The 21,735-nt window shown below is 40.6% G+C and overlaps 1 long non-coding RNA gene across 1 annotated transcript in view; it reads left to right on the plus strand.

Annotated features, from left to right (window-relative positions):
• Positions 1-21,735, plus strand: part of LOC104315767 (uncharacterized) — a 123,981-nt gene that overhangs the window by 1,046 nt on the left and 101,200 nt on the right. The gene's annotated exons all lie outside the window — the stretch shown is intronic.

Below are 21,735 nucleotides of genomic sequence, written 5' to 3' on the forward strand. Positions count from 1 at the left end.
GGGGAGGCGGCGGCGGGGGGGGGGGGGGGGGGTGGAAGGCGGGGAGGGCCGGGCCGCGCCGCCGCTCGCCAGCCCGGGTCCGTGACACAGGCGGTGCCGCCGGCAGCGGGTATATTTAGCACTTCCACCCCCCCCCCCCCCCCCGGCAGCGGAGCCCTCCGCATGCTCCGCGCCCGGTGCGAGCGAAGGAGCGAGCGCTCCTTTGGTTGATCGAGGCGGGCCGGCCGAGGGCAACGGCTGTGCCGCCCCACAGGTGGGTGCGTGAGGAGGGAAGGGGGCCCCCCGGGGCGAAGCGTTGGCCTTGAGAGCGTTGGAGCGGTTCTGTTTTGAGGGGAAGGGAGGCGGGAGGTGAGGCGCTGACAGGGCCGGGGGGCTAGGCGGTGGGGTCCGGCCCGGGGGAAGAGCGGCCGTGGCGGGGAGAGGAGGTTTCCCTGCGTGGCGCAACTCGGGGCTGTTGCGGGAGGGCGGCCGGCAGGAGCTCGGGGGTGGGATGGGATGAGGGGCCGGTTGTGCGGCCATGGCTGCTGCGAGGGGGGGTTGGCGGCGTGAGGCGAGGGTGAGGTGGGGGGGGAGGAATGTCTCGGGGCCGGCGGCTTCGCTGAGAGGCGGGAAGCGCGCGCGACCCCTTCGACGCGCGGCAGCAGCCCCCGCCTGGCGCCTCCTCAGCACTACTGCACCAAGGCGGCGGGAGCGGTGGTGGCGGCCACGCCCACCGCGCCCGGCGGCCAATCGCCGCGCCGCTGGCGGCCGCCCCCCTCCCCTTCCTCACCCCTCATTCCTCCCCCCCCCCGGCCCCCCCACCTCGCCTTCCCCACCTCCTCCTCCGCCCGCCCTTGGCAGGGCGCGAGCGCGGCCCGCGCCCGCCCACCCGCCTGTTTGTTATGGTCGGGGCCACGTGCCGCCGGCTCAGGCGGTCACGCGGCCGGGCCTCGCGCCGCCCCCCAGCCGTCGCCCGTCGCTGCCCGGGGGAGACGCGGGGCGAGGGCGCCCTAGGGGGGCTCGGCTCGGCTCGGGTCTGACAGGGTGCCGGGCCTGGTTTGTCGTTCCTGGGGACGGGGTGGGTGGTCCTGAAGGCCTTCTGCCCGAGGGGAGGTGGCCGGGACCCTCTTGCGGCTGGCCCCGGGGTCTTGGCCGGCGTGCGGCTGAAGGGAGAGGCTGTTGGGGCCCTGCCCCGTTAAACCCTCTGAAGGGCCTGTCCTTGGCTAGCAGGGTCTACCCATGGCCGAGCCGTGACAGCCTGTCTGCGGTTGGCTCTAGCCTCCGGAGAGGGAGGTTTTTCTCTCCGGAAGAGAGCTGTTTATGCCCAGTGATTTTTTTTGTTGTTGTTGTTCCTTTTTTTTTTTTTTTTCCCCTCCTCTCCCTTCCCTCCGTGCTATCCTGCATAAGCCACAGCAGTAGCTACGTATCTGCCTAGCCCGGCGTTGTTGAGGCATGCTGCTTTATGTAGGTAACAGGGGAACGCCGTGAGGATCGCATTTAGCTATCGGTCTCCTGAGCCTGAAGCCTTGAGCCTATTTATAGGTAGGTTGGGCAGTCTTTAGCGTGAAGGACTTGTGCTGCGTCCGAATCTGTGGCAAAGTGAGGTATCTTAAATGATGGTGTTTTGTTTTTGATGAATCTTTGATTCTGGAAATAGGGTTTTACGGAAAGCTCTGGAGGAATGGTTGCTAATAGGCTATATGGAGAAAGACTAGTCAGTTTGGAGTTGAGAAACGTAATGCCATTTTAATGTAACTTCTCGGATAGCAGAACAAACAGTAAGAGGATACGCAGTTCTAGATTAGTGGCTTTCAGCTTGCAGGCAGTGGACCCCGGCCGTCTGCAAACAACTTACCCGGGGTCGGTAGGAAGCAACAGAGGAAAGGACATCTGTTTTCTGTAGGCTTATGTTCATTATACAGATTTCTGCACCACTAACTATTCTGGGGCTGACAAGCTGAAAAAAAATACGGAAGACTGCTATTCTAGATCACTAAGACGTTTTGGTTTAGAACAAGTGGAGGACGGGTGGAAAACCCCCTTGTATCCGTGTGTTTTGTTGCGTATGTTCCTATTGTGCTGTTTAAAAGCTTAAAATTCGTTCTATTTCCAAGAATTACACAACCATTGATAACACTGTGACTCCCGAATAGCCTTAAAGAGTTAAATAACAGCAGATGAACAAGAATAGGTCAAGAAGAGGAGAGGTGGTTTTATAACTGATGATGAGGACGGTACACAGATACTTAAAACTGTTTTGGAGGTGCACTAGAAAGGAGTCTTCTGTTACTAGTAGTAGGATTTTAATGCCCTGTAAATACAGAACATGTGAAGGAAGGTGGAAAGATAAGGTTCACAGTTTTATGCTGGTCTAGTCCAGTAAATGGATCGGAGATGGTTTATGATGCTTCACGTGCTCTCACTTCTGTTCCATCGTAACTTTATCAGTACAATTTTCTGCATCTGAAATGATGAGAGTTTCCAGATACTGACTGGTGTTGATGAGGAGGGAATCTGCCCTTAAAATAAATGGCTCTGAAACCAGTGAGGATCTCTGTAACGGTGAAAGGACTGGGGTGGTAATTGGCTGTATTTGGCACGTGCTGTGGAGAGCTGAACTTTTGTGTTGGCTATAGGAGTAATTTGAAATGGTGTTACCTACAGAAATGATGTTTATTCAACCTGGATAGTATACTTGGTTTGTACGGGCATAACTGCATATCTCTGTATTTTTTTTGGGGGGGGGGGGGAAGAGGGGGGAACCCCAATGCTACCTTAAAATAGGAAATGAATAGGGAGCAGTTGGTTTGTTAGAGACTTGAGAGTACCAGGAGGTGTGCAGTAACAGAGCGTGCCAGCATCTCTGATTTTTGAGTATACGTGGAATTGCTGGTGGAATTGACGCACCAGGAAATTGCTTTCTCTGTTGTTGTTGGTGAGACACAGTTAACGTGAAATGAGCCCTTTGGATCCCATATCCCATTTCTCTTTAATATAAGTAAGATCATTTATCTTCTCAGACGGCCAGAGGAAAAAATACTTCATTTTGTAACTTTTAGTTCACCTTCTCTTCAGTTGCTGTCCCTTCATGACAAGGCACAATGCGTGCAGTACACTGTGTTCTGCAGAGCTGTTTTGGTGACAAATACAATGTATATGAAAAAAGGTCCATGAAAAATGGGTATTGTGCCAGTTCTCTCCACTTTATGTATAAACAATACCCATTTATCTCTTAAAGAGGTACTTAAAGCTTCATTTTAGGATCTAATTCCTTTCCAAATTTCACTGGCAAAAAGGTCACTTTTTTACTCTTCGTGAGTACTTAAAAAGCATCTGAAAATATCTAAACTAGTGTTAGTATTGGTTTTGCAATAGGAAGTAATGAAACTTTTTTTCTGTTTTAATAAAAAGGGGAGTTGTGAACTTCTAAAAATGTGTTCGTTTATGCTACTAGTAGCCTATTATGTGGTTAAAATTAAGAGGATCTCTTTTAATCGAGGCTAGATTTTTTTTTTCCAATTGCTTTAATCACGTGTTTATTTCTTTTATATTTAAAAATTAAAACATGCAGTCATGTTTTTTGTCCTCTCATGTGTAGTGACTAGCTGTAGTTGATAATGCCGTATTTGCATGGTGTTTTTCCATAAACATCTTGCTCCTGGAATTATTGGTAGTACCAGAATGTGAGCTTGAAATGCTGTAACATAAAGGGTAAGAGTACTTGCAAACATGAATGCTGAAATACGAAGTTAAAAAAAATAATCTCTCCCCAGCAGTTCTTTCGGGTCAGTTTGATGATAATTTTGGATCCTGACTTGTGGCTTTCTAAATGAGTGGAGATGGAATTAAAGGGGCTGCAACTGTTTGTCACAAATTTAAACATAAACAGAGTTTTTCTTTCGGCTTTGGATTTCATGAAAATACGGTATAAAATCCACTACCTTTTTTCAGTCCATCGGGATGCTGCACCTCAGCCAGCAGATGTGGCATTGTTGTCGTAACAGCAAGGCTGGGAATCGGAGATGTTTGTTCTGAGTTTTACCATTACCAAGGTCAGAGATTTCATCCTTCCGTAGATTCCTGACCTGGGCACTTAACGCTTGCAGGGGGTCCTAATTCATTAATTTTCATGAACTATCTTGAGCTCTAGAAGGAATGTGTTAAATGTCCCCAGTATCATGCTTCTTCACAGACATAAGTTTGGAGATCTCTGAAAGACTGACATCTATATAGCAAAAATATTAATTGTGGTAGTAAAGCAGTCAAGCTGAAAATGTTTTATAAGTTTCTTATATAAGAAAGTGATGTGTCTGGTAGGACAATAGAAAAGTGATAATTGTAATGATATGCTTGTATTGATTAAAACTATTTAATACGGACATTGAAGTTTTGCTCTTGACAAAGGTTTCTTGTATTAGGAGCTCTGCACTCTAAACGTGGGAAGTTTTGTGGATGAGGGGAGATGGTACTATTGAATTAGGTTTCACAGTAAGCTGAATCTCAGTGTTACTTGAAAACTATTTTTTCATAATTATGAAGCATTAATGAGGCACTGCTGATGGTGAGGGTTTTTTTTTAATATTTTTGCTAGGCTAGAAATTCATTACTAAAGCATAAACAAAAGAAATTGAGAAACAAATGGTTTAAATGGCATTTATAACAGCATTTGTAAGCCGTGATTTTACAAACACTCCTCTGAGTGTTTAAGGAGTAGGTCCTGTTGAAGAAGGTAAATTGTGCAGTTGTGTAGAAAGTAGGCAGAGTTGGTAAATACAAAGATACTAAAGCAGTCATAATATTTTTCTGTCTTATATTTCAAATTCTTACTCTCTTGCAACCAAACCCATGATGTGCTTACATGTGAAAAATGCTGTACAGTATTCTCATTTTCACAGAAAACTTATGAAGTCAGCGTGCTAGTAATATCGAGATTCCCCCCCCTTTGTGTCATCCGACAAATGGTCAGAAGCAGCAGTGAGTTGCCTGGGTGGGAAGACGGGGTAGGCAGAATGGGGAGAGGGAAACCTGGTAAGCATCGTGCTCTACTTCACGAAATGTAGGTATTTCCCCCCCCCCCCCCCCCCCCCCCCCCGCCTTTTCATACAGGAACATGCTGATTTGCCTTTGTGCTACACCAAAATGTAGCAGTATGAGTGCAGCTACTGTAGTGCTGAGCCTGAAGTAATCCTTATTTTTTTCATGGTGCTTATTAGCTTAGGTTGAACATTGTCCGCAGAACTTCTCCCAATGCAGGTGGAGTGAGTTTGGATCTCTCTGGAAAACATACCCTGAATCTGCGCGAATTCTTTTTCCATCTGTGTTGTCATCGGGTATAATTTTGGTAGCATACACATTTTTAGAAAAGAAGGATGATTTTTGTATTCATATAGTAACATTGTGTACGGAATACACAGAAAATGTGCTAATTTGAATAATACCTATATTATGTTCAGGTTACTGAATTCTAGTGTAATTGTAGGAGCTTCTGCAGACAGAATTGTGAAATGAAGGCAGATACTGGCTTCATAAACTACAGTGTGCAGAGGAAATATGGTAGAATCGAACTGATGTTTGAATTGTAGCCTATTCAGAAAAAAACCCCCGAGCATTTGCTCTGTTTTATCTTGGTTACTATTTGTATCAGCAAAGTAAGGTGTTTCCCAGTGGCTAGATATTGAGTGGTTGGTGGCAGTTCGTCCAGAAGAGATGTGTTTGAACCTGAACGTGCCTTTGTGTTTGATTATTGGAACTTAGGAGATTTCTTGTTACCCTGCTAGTGTAAGCAGCTCTGAAGTCTCCTGGGAGGGAGAAGATGCATCTAGCCACAGTGTTTACTTTTAGCAGGAGGAGAAATAGGACATTTCTGGCTATTGTCTGGATGTGTTTTGTAAACTGAAAGCACTGTTAACGCTTTTAACAAGCTGTAATTGCTGTATCATTGTGAGTTCTGCAGTCTGGCATTTTTAGTGTCCTGTCCCGCCCCCCCCCTTTTTTTTTTAACATAACTTCAAATGTTAATCTGTTAACATCTGCTGTATATTGCTGTATCATCTGTAGTTCTTGGGAGATGTTTATATTCTGATTTCTGTGACTTCGTGGCAGTGCCCCAGGGTCCCAGGGCATTCAGGATTGTGTTTATCCTATTGATAGAGAACAGGATTCTAAATCTGTGAAAAGCAATAGGTATTTTTTCTTGGCAAGATGTACGTATAGAAAAGGTATACCTAAGAAAAGCTTAAATGGAGCAGCAGTCTTAAACTCCTGCAGTATGAAATACTGCTTGTGTTCTAAGGCAGCTGTCGGTGATGTTTCGATGGCGTGAAGCGTTACGCTTATTTGAAAGAGGCTTTTAAGTGTAGCACAGAGATGTGCGAGTGTCGTTGCCCTCTGCCGGAGGCAGTCAGCAGTACAGAGCTGTGTGCTGGGCCCGAACTGCCAAAGCTACCCGAAATTGCTGTGCGGGCTCTTGGATGGCGTTCCCTTCCTCACCTGTCGCTCCAGCTTCCTTGTCAGCTCAAGTTCAAAGATACCGTCTTTCTTCTAGGGCTGTAGCAGTGGCCCCTGTTCAAACCAGATCGTCTGTTTCTTCCTCTTTCCTTCTTATCTGTGTCCATGAGCATCTGTTCAGTGAAGCCTTGTAGTTGTTTGTGTAAACTTAAAGCCAAACGGTGGATCAAGCGTTACAGGACCTGCTGCTTCTCCAAAGATGGTTGTCCTGGAGCCGCAACTAATTCTGATAGCTTTGATGGAGAATTGTGCACCCTTCCCATAAAAAAGGAAATAAAAAGGGTTTAATCTTTGGATTGTTAGCCCTGTCTCTTTTTGATAATCCAGAGATACCTGTAGTACAATATTCGCCTAGAAATCAGTATTTTGAATGTAAAAGACACTTAAATTTGATCAGTGTTCACACAATATGGAACAGGAGTGAGGTAGGACTAACTTGATACATGTGGTTTCACTAACTCACTAACACCAAAGGTATCTGCTGTTTTGATAAACCTGTAGTGTAGCACAACTATTTGGGTATGTGTGGGGTTTTTTTGTTTTGGGGTTTGTTTTTTGGGGTTTTTTTTGTGTGTGGCTTAGGAAAATGCCGCCTTTTTGGTTTTCAAGAAACTGCAGTTTTCATATGTTGCTGGTGTCGAGGTTAAAGGGAGTTAACAAGGGCAGAGTTCAGCTATACTACTGCAGTGGGAGTTCAGTGGGAGCCTCTGTTCTTCCAGTACTTGTTAATGGAATTGCTGATGTTCATGAGGAAGTACTTGATAAATATTGGAGGAAAAAAAAGTCAGAGATGGTGACTGGGGAGAAGTAACCATGAATTGTGAATTTAAATGTGATTTACTGAGTAAAGCTGTAATACTCAAAAGCAGTATTACTTCGGTAATGAGTGAGTGACACCCATAAGCAGCAATAATTTGTATGGGAGACCAAAGTTGCTTAATATAGCAGATGAAAAAACAGTGGTAGGGATGTTTGATGGGTTAACCCAGGCCCCTAACATTGTGATGGGAGAGAAGCATCTTTTAGAGCACTCTTTCAATTACAGAAGCATGGCAAATAGATTCTCATGGGGCAGCCTGGGTGGCAGGATCTAATCCTCCGCTACTGCAAGCAAACGTGCAGTATGGCTTCTGCAACAGTTTTCAGGCTCCAAACTGAAACCCTCATTGCTCCTCTGAAAAGGCTGTTCCGCTGTCTGATTTCACTGATTTTAGTTTTCAATTCTAGCACAACTGTACACAGCCAGCTTACATTCATTTGTTGTACAAATAGTGTCCTTCAGTGTAAATGCCTCTTTCTCTCTCCCTAGTGTTTTACACATGCTGCATCTGCAGATAGCAGTTATGTTCATTTATAGCCTTTATTTTGTTGTAAACCAGCAGTTCTTAACTTTTTCATGCCCTTCCCCCTTTTCAGGATGTATTGCATGCTCCTGTAATTTAAAGACCACTGTTTTAAAAAACTACCCTTCTAGTCTTTTCCTGTAAAGCAAACTTCATGTTCCTGTGGGTAAATTTACATTTGAGAAGGTCTGTGTAAAATTATTCTCCTAGTTGCTGGGTCAGGTAAATACTATAAATACAATTTGTCGTATCTAATGTTATCCTGGTCATAGTCTCTGTAGGATATATCTGGTTGTATTTATCCCTTTCGATGATGTTTTCCTTTGAAATTGCAAAGTACTCCTATTATCATGAACAGGTTTAATTCTGTTCCAGATGCTATGGGCTGATAAGGTGGTAATGCGTCTTCTGGCAGCTTCTTACAAGATCAGTTACCATGAAAAAACTGTTTTTACCCGAAGTATATGAGGTGTACTTTGAAGAACAGGTTTGTGGTGTGCATACAATTCCTAATAGGCAAGGACTCTAATTTATTTTTTTTCTTATTCTGCTCCTTTAGAAAAGTCTTCCTGGCTAGATTAAAACTGGAAGTCAGCTCTGAGACTTTCAGGCACAGTCTCTTTGGTAGCTATGTCAACACTAATTATTGTATACCTCTAATGTTATCCTACAAAACAGCGTCTCTTATGGCCTGCAAAGTTTATCCTGGGTAAACTATCCTGGCTTATTTAATTTTCATATTTGATCCGTAAATCTTTGCAAAGATCTTAACCAATGTTGTTAACTGTTCATTGTTCTTTTTAGTAATGTGGGCAGAAATGCATAAAGTTTTTGAAAGAGGTTGCAGTGATTCTTTCTCACTTCAGGATTTTTCTGTTTGTCCCATTTTTGAAATGTTCCTTTATGGCTGTGCCTGCTATCAGTATCCTTACTAGGTCTTGTCTTCAGTCGGCTGCTGCCTTGCAGGAAACAAGAAGAGGGGTGAATAAGTCCATCCTCTTCCTGCAGGTGGCATTCATGATTCCTCTGTTTTCTTCAGTTGTTTTTCTGCCTTTCCTGCAGCAAAAGGAGACTTTGCCTATTGGCTGAATGCCAGGTTATCTTTGCGGTTTGGTGGTTCTGGAAGTTTAAAAAAAGAATCTACAAGAGAGTAGAAATTTTAAGCAGGGGCAGGCAGCAACAGGTAGGTCCTCTTCATCCCCTCTGTCCTCGCTGTGAGTGGTGGGCTTTATGTGGTAACCTGTTCTCTTACTATTATAAAGTTTAGCCGTGGTCATACTCGAAGATAAGCTTTCAGTCATAACACATGTTTTCTACTCTTCTGGCCCCTTACTGCCACCAGGTATTGAAAGCATGAAGATGAATGCAAAATGCATCTTGCGCTCATAGTAGTGTTTAAAGTAATCTTCCTGCGGATTGCAGCTGTATGGCTCATAACATAAAGATTTCTTGAGTGAGGAATGGGATAGTCATACCTGTTTTTTCTGTAGACCAGGGCCTGTAAGTAAGTGACTTCACATCCTGTGGTTGTAAGGTATGTGTTTCCCTGGCATCTCCACTCTGTGCACTAGATGGATGGAGGTTTTCAGGATACATGCTTTTAAGACTGACTTTGTAGCAGCATCTCTTGCAGAATTGACTTTGGAATCTAATTTTCCCTGCTAGCATTATTTTAGTTTAAAATGGATGAAGATTGTAAAGATGTGTTTTTCTCAGCTAATCGGTACTCAGCTGACCCCTCTACTTCTACATTCTGTGTCTCTCAAGGGTTCTGTTAAATAATATTTATATTAATAGTACCATCTACTGCTGAATCCCTCCTGTGGTTTATAAGAGCATATTTAAGTATTACATTATGTTAACCAGCTTCACTGATAGCTCAGGATTCAAGTTGTTTGTATTTGCAATTCTGCTGCGAAGTTCTTCATCTCCTGTGGGTGTTGTAAATACCAGAGGTTGGGACTGCAGAGAAGGAGTCTTCTAACAGCCTGGGCAGCAGGGGCTGGGATTCTTCAGTACAGCAGGGGAAGGGGCTAGCTGAAAGAAACTCTTGAGATCCATCCACAGTCAGCTTGCCTTGCTGGGGTATTTGGTATATGTGCCTCAGCGTCACCAGCAAAAAGGGCACAGCAGAGGAGGCAGCAAGTGAGTGGGGCACTGCCTGTGGGCAGCGGTTCCTGAAAGAGGACTGAAAGCATAGAAGCACAGAAACCTGGACTAGGTAAGATTAAAAATCGGAGACTGTGAAGAAGAGACAGATGACCGACATATAGAGACTGGAATAGGTAAGGTTCTCTTTTAGCAAAGCTTAATATAAAAAGTTAAACAAAAATGTTTCCTTGGTACACAGAAATCAATTCATACAACTTTTCTATATTTCATCTGGTTATTAGTAATTCATGTTCCTAGTAAATATTATTATGTGGTTTTGCTGACTTAAGAGGCCTGTCAGTTGAAATTTATAAGCTCCTTATTATATTACCTACTTCTTGGGTGGGGAAGATAGCAGTGTATCTGCGTAGGAAGGTATGCCATCCCATACTCGGCTACATGACAAGATAGTGGTATCTGAAGCTCTTGCCTTTGCTAGACCGTCATCCTACGTGTTGAATTTCTGCTTGGATGTTCCATAATCCTAATGATTGGCCATGCTTCCTTGTCATTTGCTTACTGCCCTTTCTTACGAGCACTGGTGTTTGACCTGATTGTGTACATACAGAAGGGTTGGTGCCTTTTCTAGAGAGAACCATTGAATTGATGGAGGAATTGACTTCAGAAGTGTCAAGTGCCTGAAGCTCTGGTGCGGAAGTTAGTTCAGGAATAAAGCAGGAATCTTAAATTTAGATTTCATGGTAAGATATGTCATTGTGCTATCACTAGATTGATGTGTTGGCCCAGGGTAATGCTGGCTTTTGAAGAGCTTATCTTCAAATGTTTAAAAATCTGTTCTTGTGTTTTACCGTAAACTGATGTGGTCCAGCAGTCATCTGGCTCACATACTGGAAATATTTTGTTTTTCTTTTTACATGACTCATTACCATGCATTTGTAACTATGGTTATTTTCTCTTAAAGGATTTGTTCTTCCCTTCAATTATCATGATTTGGGGCATTCAGGTTTGATTTATTACCAATGCGGAAATTCCTCCAGGACTGCTAGCTTCTAAATAAATCTTTTAGGCTGTGTGCCCATGAAATTACCAGTTGTCTTATTACTTCTGCATTAGTGCAAATTAGGACTTCAGTGAGGTTACATTGCCCTACTGCACGTGTGAATGTTAAAACTTATTTCGGGTGTCAAAGCGTTGCTTATAATGTGTTTGGGGTTTAGCTGCTGCTAGAGGTGCTCTGAATTGCTCAGTGCAGTGACGTGTACTTAGACTGATGAAATGAGTGAACTACCACAGCACATCATTACTGATAGTTTGGACTCCACGTAGCTTGAAAAAATCATGAAGAATCATTGCCCATGAACACTTGTTTTCACTAAGGTGTTCCATTAATAGGTAGTGATCACTTCCCTTTTTTCTTGCATTAAGAATGTTATTCTGTTTTCTCTAAGACATTTCTTTACAATCAGAAGATGTAACATGCTTTCTGAAGGATTGCATTGCAGTTTTTCTTCATTGTTTTATTGCTGAAGGGGTCATTTGAGATAGCAGAAGTTGCGATTGGGTCAGTTTTGTTCATTATTTCTTCAGTATTAGATATTCTTTTTTCTTACCTTGATTTCCTGGTCTAAGATACTGCTGATGGTGTTTGTGATACTACTGTAGAATTACTGGTAACTTCCAGTAAGAATATTGAACTGGAAATGGCTTCCTAGGTTTCTTAGTCTTGTCACTTGGTATAGGAAGCCTGATGTTGTATAATTGCTGTATAATTTGTAATTTAAAATAGTCAAACTCTTATCTTAAGGACGGGGTTTTTTACTTCTGTTATTAGAGTTAGAAGAAAGGTTCTAATCATCAGAGCATCCAGGGTCTTGAAAGTCTTCAAATTGCCAGCCTAACATGTTAAAGGGCCATTTCATACCCACTTTTTCGATGATAATTGCAGGTTTTGCCTTACGCAGCTCTCTTTGCTCATGTTCATTCCTCTAATGCTTTTATGACCAGGAATTATATCACTACCTCTTCAGTCAGGTAAGCAAACAAAACTTCCAGTCTGTGTTCCCAGTATTGATTTTCCCATTCTGATCATCCTAAACTGTCCCTGCTCTGCACACTTGGCTCAGAGCTGAGCTGGATTTGCACCTTAAGTTTGCCTGCTGCCCGTGCTGTTAAAACAGCATGGGACAGAGAGTCCCTTAGCATCTCTTAATATCTTCCAGAACATCTGAAGTCTGTGGCGAGTTAGCTTGCTGTGCTGGGCTTTGATGTGTAGTGCAGTTGGAATTGTTCATCAAAGCAGAAACATGGTTTAAGAAACTATTCTTAATCATCTTGCTGTTGTTAGCTGCTGCTCTGCAGCTGAGACTGCATGAAATGACTGCTTGAATCGTCCTCCATTTCCTGCCTCAGAAACTTCGTGGTCCTGCCTTTCATTTTGGAACTGGTGCTGTTGTGTGTCATTTCCCAGCTGAGACCAGTATGGAGGCTGCAGGTGCCGCTTCTCTTCGCTTGATTCAGCTGATTCCTGCAGTTGAACAGTTTAACACAAACCACTGATGGAGCAGAGAATAACAAAGCAGGAGCTCATGCAGGCAGGCATCCATCATTGCTGGGAGGCAGCAAGAACAAGCAACCACTTTCTCTCCATTTGTACCGGTGCTCCTCTTTTGCTCTTTTCCACTCATGGTCTAGAGTAAATCCTTTGTCTGCTGTCACTGGTCTTGGCTGAGAAATCATAATTCTTGGTCTAAGACCACTGCTAGTGATCAGATGATTTTTTTTTCTTTCTTTTTTTTTTTTCTTTTTTCTTTTTAAACTTACGGCAAAGTGGACTAAGTCTGTGCATTCTGGGAAGCACTGAACTCTCAGTTGAAAGGTAATGGTTACCATCTGTTGCCACTTCTGCTACCTAAAAGCACCTTTCTTTTCATGGTCAAGTCTGAATCCATCTTTCTTAAACAGGGCACACACAATAATTAAATGAATTTTCCAGGCAGCCATAAATTGGAGTCACAATTGCTTTATTTCACAGGTATGTCACTCATATGACCCATGGTCACTTTGTAATGGGCTAGGCTTTTTCCTCCTTTGTAGTTTCCCAATTAAGGAGCTGTTTACCTGGTGGGAATATTTATTATACCCAGGTGTATGACTGTGCATCTTGTGCTGTTGAAATTCATCCTACTGCTATTGTTCCAAGTCTGTGATGTTAATCAAATTCTTTATGTACAGTATCTCAATTCTCCTTTTCTAACTCGCTTCTATCAAAACCCATCAACAAAAGCCAGGATTACTAGTGAAAAAACTGCACCAAAACTAACCCCAAACCTCACTGATACATTTATAATTCTGAGCATCTACACTTAGCCATCAGCAAAGACCATGAATAGTTACATGTGGAGGTCTTAATGCAGCCCATGTATTGAAAAAAGTTGGGGTGTTGTGTATTCTCTTTTATCAAGATTCAAAACAGGTCTCAGTATATTGGTGGATTTAGGAAAAAGCAGATGGTGAGGTCCAGTTCTTCCTGAAGGCATTTCAGCTCACTTGGAGCTATTGAACTCAGTGAAGTAAACCAGACAGAGAACCTGCTGATTTAAGTGTAGAGAAAGGCAGGAGTTTCTTCCAATCAGTGATAGAAGAGCTGATATCAGAGTGGTTAGATTTTTGTACTAGTTGGGTAGAAATAGTGAGGGCTTCAGATGCAAATGTTTGGATAAGTACATTGAAGAAGAAACAATATAAAGAATGGAGAAAGAACTGAGCCTGCTTTAAAAGATGAGAAGTTAAACAGAACCTGCAAGCCACATTAAGACATGTCAAACAATGATAAATAAACAAAAAGATTCTTCAGTCATTCAGCTAAAAAATAGAATGGGGAAGCAGAGCTGTCATTGCAGGTGATAGCATTTCAGCATGTGGTTCAGTCCTGTTTAAGTATGTGGGTTAAAGGCAGGATGATTAATGGACATGGTTTAGAAATGGACCCTCATGCAGAAGTGAATGATGCTAAAGCACTGAACTCCAGGTGAACCGATAAGCTTCAAAAAAGACTTGGAGAGATACATTCTCTTAGTATGCCTTCAGTAGCCTTCTGAAACTTTAGAAGAGATTGAGACATTGAGTACCTGATAAAGAAAATACAATTAGCTTATCAAAAGTAAATTATGCTAGAGTAACCTGAAACCTGCTGTGGTAAGACCTGCTTTTTCAAAAGTTGGTATTGCCCTAGTCTTTGGTAAGGTTCTTGATAGGAATCTACATAGAAAAAAACCTTGCTTAAGCTGTACAAGAAAAATGTGTTTTATAAGAAGACTTGTAACATTGGTGACCAGAGGGGCAAGAAGTAGTGACAAGTAGTTTTGGAAATGGAGGGAAAGGGGTGGGGACAGTTGTTAGAGAATACAAAGGGTTTTGGTGATTGGCTTAGTTGTGAGGCATAACTAATCATCTGCCTGTTAGGGCTTTGCACAATAGACTTAAGATTCAAAAATTAAAAAAAAAAAATCACTGAAGGTTTATGATATTGGAGAGATTTAATGGTGTTTCACTGCTTGGAATGGCACAAGTGTTGCAACAATGTGTATTTAAACCTGTGAAAACCGTATTCCTTTCGTCTACAGTTTGGCTTTCATAATTGGGAAGCATTGAGTTCATAGTTAATGTGGACGTTAAAAGAGAGTGGTAGCAAGAAATACTGCTCTCTTTCATTTTGTAATTGTGTGGTATTTATAAGAAGCTGTGAGGTCATTGGCTTCCGGTATGAGCCACTTCCTGAAAACCTTGTTTTACATGGTAAATCTAAAAATGTATTTCTTAGAAGAACTCAGCTGTGTTTTGTTTTCTTTCCTGTTGCTTCTGACTGTCCACCTTCTGTTTCTACTCCAGAGCTTATACACCACTGCAGAATAGGGATACCTTGTGAAGGAGGGTAACGCTGCAGAGGGCACAAGCTGTATTGGAGAAGGTACTGCAGAGAAATACAGTTCACAAAACCCAGTGCAGTCAGTGGTAGCATGGAAACAACTGAAACACACAGTCTGACACGTAGGAAGTATTGAACAGTCTCAAGCTTTAGTAAATTGTGAGTCATACACTGACAAATGATCCGATTATATTTAAAATAATGAGGTAAAACCAATATCAGCAAAACTATTTTGTGTTATTTTCGTGTTGAGTTCCAAATATGTAAAAAGGCAATTAGTTTCTTGCCAAGTGTGCTAAAATTATTTTTTTTATTCTTTTGAATGCAAGGTTTTCATGCTGTCAGTGGCTTCTGAACTTGCAGGTTTGTAGAATTAGCCATCAAATTTTGTAAGACATCAAGAATTTGGCAGTAAAAGGAAACAAGCATATATGCGTGTGTGAAGAAGGAAAGAAGCAGCCTTACTGATATGATTAAAATAGAACATATTTATGGATTGTATAACATTATTACATATAATGTAAAAGAGATTATTTCAACCAAAATGTGTTCTTTAAAATGTGGAAATAGAATCAAAGCATTATAAAATAATTAAACTGTGGCAGGTCAGTGTGTGGGGGAATGAGGAAAAATGAAGAGCATGTCTGAAGGAAAAATGAGAATTCTAAGGAAGTTTGAGAGAGTTAATGCGTGTGTGTGTTTTGTGTTTGGTTTTTTTTTTTTAACCAAGTTGGATGAACTGAAATAACTAAAAAATTTATGTATTTTTTTTTTAAATAACAGTGTAATCCTGAAATGTGTGGATGACATCTTTGGGGGTTGAGTTTTTGGTTTTTGGGTTTTTTTGAGTGTGTGTTTTACCTCTTTGCATTAACTGGCTAAAATACTAGTTAAGGCTAATATCTAGGCTAGCAGTGTAAAGACTTAACTAGAACAGCTTTGTAAAGGAGTGCCTTGATTTATAAATTGTTTAAGTTTTGCGATCTGTGAAGATACAGAGCTTCTGCTGTGAAAATGAGTGAACATCATGTGTCAATTTTAAGGTTGGAGATGAACACAAATATTTGTGGTTAATACATGAATTCATTTCAAATTGGGTTATTTTGTTTGATGCTCATGTAAGATACATTGAAACTTGCTAGACTTCACAGAAATAATAACAATGGGAAATTCTTAAAAATACAAATCGTTCTTAAATTTACAAACAGTTTTATAATTGGTTTTAGCCAGTCAGCATGCTGTTTTATAATAGCTATAAACTCATTCTATCACCAGAAAGACATGCTGTCTGTCAACCTATAGTTGGCAACATTCCTGTAAATTTCCATGGTAATTTTATTGGTAATTAGTATTTGTCAATAGCTTGTCTGTCATAAGCCTTACATATCTCAAACCTCTTCTACCCGTATAGCAATCAGTTTGCAGACTTCTAAAACTACAGTTCAGACCTCAGCTTTGTGGCTTTTATCACCTCTGTATGAAGAACATAGGTTTTAAATTTACTTGAGATGCCAGTGTTCACTGTTCTGTTGATGGTATTTTTTTTTCTCATTTTTTCTCATCCAAGTTTCAAACTTGTGGCTGTGGAACCAACATCCTCATCAGTGTGTTCTTACTTCTGATGTTCATTATTTAAAAACTTGTCTCTTCCTATGAATCTGAAAATAAAGACTATGTACTAAAGTTACTGGGAACTGCGAGAGTGTGCTTTTGTTTGGCATTAGGCTCTAACTTTACAATAGCAGGTTCAGCTCATGTCTTACTAGGAGGCATTAATGTGCTTGTCCCGGTGTCATGATGTAATTGCTGCATTGCCAGGACTATCACCATGTGATTTTGTTTTACCTATGTGTGCTTCCATTTGTTAGTTCTGAAACACTAATAACTGATACAAGTTAACACTTTAAAGAACTGGCAGCTTTGGGACTTTAGGGGGGAAAAAAACCCTGAACTTGATAGCACTTTTTGCTGTAATGCTTCACTTGCTGATGTTCATAGTGCATGTCTGAGGATCTTGAGATACTGGGTTAAGTGGAACATGGTGCTTTTGGTATCTGAGCCTCTTGTTTAGAGGTAACTAGGTAGCTTGTTGTGGCACTACATTATAGATATAATCACAGCTCTCTGTCTATTTCCTTTTATCACATGTCCTGGGGAGAATACAGTAGCTTGCTTTGCCTTTAGCATGGTGGTAAGAATTGTAGACATTAAGACAGTACTTAAGGGAAATACTTATGCTGAAAAGTCATACTGATTGTCAGATTTGAGGTCCAGGTGGACTTTCCTTTCAGTTCAGTCTGGTAGAGTCCTTAATGACTTTTACATTCCCCTGTAGCTTGGTATTGTTGTTCACCTGAGATAATCTGGGAATTTCTCATTGAATCAATTTTCACCAGTTCTCTGTCCGGTGCATTGTCTAGTCACCTGACAGGTGAAAAAAAAAATATCAGGTTAAGCTCTCCTGAAAGAGCACAAAGATGAAATGCAATAACCTGTGAAAGAAAAGGATTTAAATTAAGTGACCTAAAGCCTTTGGACTACGGAGTCCTAGTACAGCTGCTTTGTAGAAATGGAGTTGGGGTTGAAGTTCCTTAATCTTGGGTAATTATCGTACTGAAAGAACACTGCATGTTTATTCATATTTAAAAATACTTTGTCTTTGGGTGGAACTTTGGCACATAGACCTGGCTGAAAATTGTGTTGGAATCTGCTTATTATTCTGTGTTGCTTAAAAACCCAAACCTTGAACTACTTTGCAGAAGGCTATTAAGCCTTTGTATGCTCTTCTGAAATGTTAAATAGCTTTATTGCTTTTACGTTTGGTGTGCAATAGTTACTAGCTATCTTTACATCTTTATTATATTGCCAACTGTACAGCTAGTGTTGAGTTTGTGAAGATTTTATTTACATGAGTAAAGGTGAGCAATATGTGGCTTGACAGCTGCAATTTCCCTAAATAAAAGTAAAATGAAGTAAATAGTTAAACAAAGAAGAGGAGCTCTTAACTGCACATCACTGCAGTTTCAGATAGTTATCACTAGGAGGACACATAGACCATGATATTAAGAAACTGTTTACCTTTTCGTGTTAACTGGTTTGATACTAGGAAATTATGTGTTGAAAGGTTGCCATATAATAATGTGTTAATTAAGATATTTTATTTTACTTGAAATTAAAAGAGAGTTGTATAATGGACTAAAAATGAGTATGATAACATTTGGAAATATCATGGTGATTACTTTGTCAGTGAATCAGAAAAACACTTATTCTCAAGGTCATATGCCAGTCAGTAATAGATGACATTTAGGTAGAAGTATTCCCTTTTTCTATCATTTATTTTACAATTTTGTATTGCAGGAATTCCTTTACACATTTTTCTGATATGTTTATGGTGGCTTCTGCTGGGCAGGACACAGTGTAAGATGGGTCACTGGCTGGGATTTGATATGGCATTTGCTGTTGTCTTGATTCAAGTTTATTCTGTTAGTGATCTTTTAAAGTGTTTGCAAATAGCTTTTTTTTTTTTTATTTGTCTATATGTGTTTACTTAGATTCTGATGTACAGTGTCTGTATCAGGTTGAGTAATATGGAAATTAGTCTAATTGATTTAAATAGTTTGTAGACTGCCTGTGTTGCTGAGGCAAGCTGTTACCTAATAAAGATTTCAGAATCTGACTCTTTCTGTATAGAATAGAATCATTATTGATATCACACATGCAGACAAAGATGATAACTGAAGCATATGCTTTAAATAAAATGACATGAGAAAATGAAAAATGGTTTCAAATTTAAAGTTGGTGAGGGATGCACAAAAATAACACCAGATGGAGAGAAAGAGAAACTAAGACACGGATTATTAAGTGTGATCTCTTACTCTTGTATAGAAGGTAATTTTACAGGCTTCCAGTGTGTGAAATCATTGCGACTTCTGTAAGAGTTGCTGTGTTGAATAGAAGTGAAAATACATCATCTGACTCTTCCAGAGTAATGATCCCTGAGACTACAAGAAAGAGCACAACCCATTCTTAAGTGACTTTTGAAAATTTAGTAGTTGTTTTGCCCCAGTAGATCTGGAGAAGATTAAATGATATCTTGATAAAAAATATCACTTGTGAAATAAATATGATTTTACATCTCTACGTTCATAAACTTATTTCAGTGGGAGATGTTTTCCTCAATATTGAAGCTTGTTTCTATAGTTTCATTTTGTTAGACTGAACAGCAAACCGCTGAATCTCCCACTGATAAAACTTGTGGTCTGGAATTGTTGCGCAGATGCTTTATTGAAATTTCTGTGTTTGAACACACTTCTTCACCTTCCCCTCACTATCTGTTTAACACTGTAATTTTTTCACACATTTGCTGGTACTCACTGTGTTGCTTTCATCCTTACAGCAAAACCTGTTTCTTAATTTTCTTGTGGACTATAGTTCCTGTCCATCCATTTGTACTCTCTCAGTTTAGTTGACTTTTTTTTTTTTTTGTGGGAATCAGTCTGTGCTTTATAACAAAAACTTGGTGTTCTGCATGAGGCCCTTAATTGTTGAAAAATGAGGACCCAGCCTGGTTCCAGAATCTGTCAGTCGAGTATCTGTGCTGACTCTGTGGACAAGACTGGATATTCTGCAGATCTTGGGTTTTAGCCCCCTGGATCATTTAATTCTTCATAATTTGAGTTGAATTACAAGTTTGTCAAGGCAACTTTTTTTCCTGAAGTGTTGCTGCTAGGGACTCTGCAGAGATTTTTCTGTATTTTGCAGAACTTTCTAGAAGTCTTCAGAAGGACGCGAGTCAGCAAAGTAGTTCATATTCTTTATTTACTACGTAAGTTTTAATGACTGAAGCTTCTCAGTCTGTCTTTATGATTTTTTTTTTTAAAGACCTACTAATCGCTCATCCTAAAAATAGCCTAGAATACTCTAAACAATGATTGGAGTATGAGCAGAAACACTGTTTAATGCTACCTGTTATGTCATTAGAGGTCTGCACTGCTTTTCTAAACAATCTAGTTATGATTTTGAAGTTTTTGAGCATAGAAGGTAAAGATGAGACCACCTATTATTACCCAGACGAAAGACTACAATCCTTTTTACTTTAATGGGGAGAATGAGGATGAGACTGCAACACTTAATGTTAACTGTGGAGTGTTCAAAATGAGGGCTGGTTTTTGTTTGTTGTTCCCCCTCTCCCCCCAACCCTGCCCCAAAAAAAAAAGGTTGGATGAAATGCTGTGTAGTGAGGAGTTGCACTGGACTAACAGAATGAGTTGTTCATACTAGACAATGGCTGGTGGTACTATCAGAGTATTAACACAGAGAGTAATTATTAGTATCAGAATATTTGCAGTGTTCTCAAAAGGCAATACTGTGTTGGTAGTGAAGTAAGTTTTTGATTATTTAGGCCCTTTAAATTAGAAGATTGCTTGCTACATTATTGAATTACACAAATTTGATGAGGCTTTTGTTTTACAATGTAGAAATTTTTAACCTTTGACTAAAATGAGTCCTTTGCAAGTCATTCGAGGCATCACATTAAGATAATGATTCAGATTTTGAGCGAGTTACCAAATCAGATCAATACTGAGATCTTGTTTTGTAAGTAAAATCAAATTAAATAATGTTTCATAAATTCAGCCGAGACTCGCAGATTGACAGCTGGTACAGACTTGGAAGAAGGATCAGGGCAGGGAAGATGGAGAAAGGCAGGAGGTTAAAGCAGGCAACCATCTGATGGGCAGACACTTTTAAAAGGAAGCAGTACAGATGGCAGTACTACTGTGAGTATTAGTATTTGTAGCGTAGCACATTAGGATACTGTATGCATTTACCACTAGGAGTGTAGTCACATGTGAAATCCTGATTTTTTGCAGCGTTTAGACTCGCATTACAATAGATTTGCTAGACTTGCGTTTTGCAGCCTATGAGGTGTTACAAAGAGCAAATCAAGTATGAAGCAGCCTTCTTCCTTCAGCTTTGGAGCCATATTATACGAACAGCAGAAAAGGATTCTTGGTTGAAATGAGGCATGGGCTGAGGGAAGTTTAGAGGTACTGAAATAGAGGGTCGTTACATATCAGCTTTTCTCGGCTGGTTCCCAAAACTGAAATGCTTCTCCAAAGTACTTGCGGGTTTATTTCCAGAATATACCGAGGATGAAACATTTATTCTTTTCTAATCAGAAGACCAAAAAAAAAAAAAAAAAAAAATTGGCAGGCTTTCTTTGTCCCCACAAATACAAGGATTTTTGTTACCATTTCAGTGAGTAATTAGTTAGATTTGGTACTCATTTGCCTTGGTGTAGAACTACAGAACGCTGTCAGCGCTGATGGAAAACACTGTCTTTGCAGTAGTGTATTGCTGAAATTAGCATCGTTTATGTGGTAAAAGGTGAACAGAATCGGATCATGGTATTGTAGAGTGGTGTAGGATTTGATGTAGTTTCTCTCTTATTGCTAATTTCTGCTAGTGTAACCCTAAAAGTAAGAAAACAGTTCTGCGTAATTCTAACAAAATTTCTAAGTAGTAGTCTTCATTTATCCTCTTCAAAGATTCTAAGGTTAAAGAAGAAATCCTACAATTTATTTTACAGTCATAACAAACACTTAAAGGGTTATTTCAGCTGTTTTCCAGAAGTAAATCTGTTCTCATATTGCTGTACTCAGTAGCTGATAATTTTTTTTCCTCATACTTTACATTGAAGCCTTTTTTGTCATGTTCCCCCCCCCCCCCCCAGTCTTTTTTTTAACTAAAAAAGGTTTTTGTTGCTAAATGGATTTTCTGATTTTAAGTGCCACAAGTGGTAGCAGTATTGGGATAATGGATGAGTTTGGGAATGACAATTAACTGCATGTTGTGTTGTTGTCAGTGTTA

The sequence above is a fragment of the Haliaeetus albicilla genome, chromosome 14 (assembly GCF_947461875.1).
Source record: "Haliaeetus albicilla chromosome 14, bHalAlb1.1, whole genome shotgun sequence".
NCBI classification, from domain to species: Eukaryota; Metazoa; Chordata; class Aves; order Accipitriformes; family Accipitridae; genus Haliaeetus; species Haliaeetus albicilla.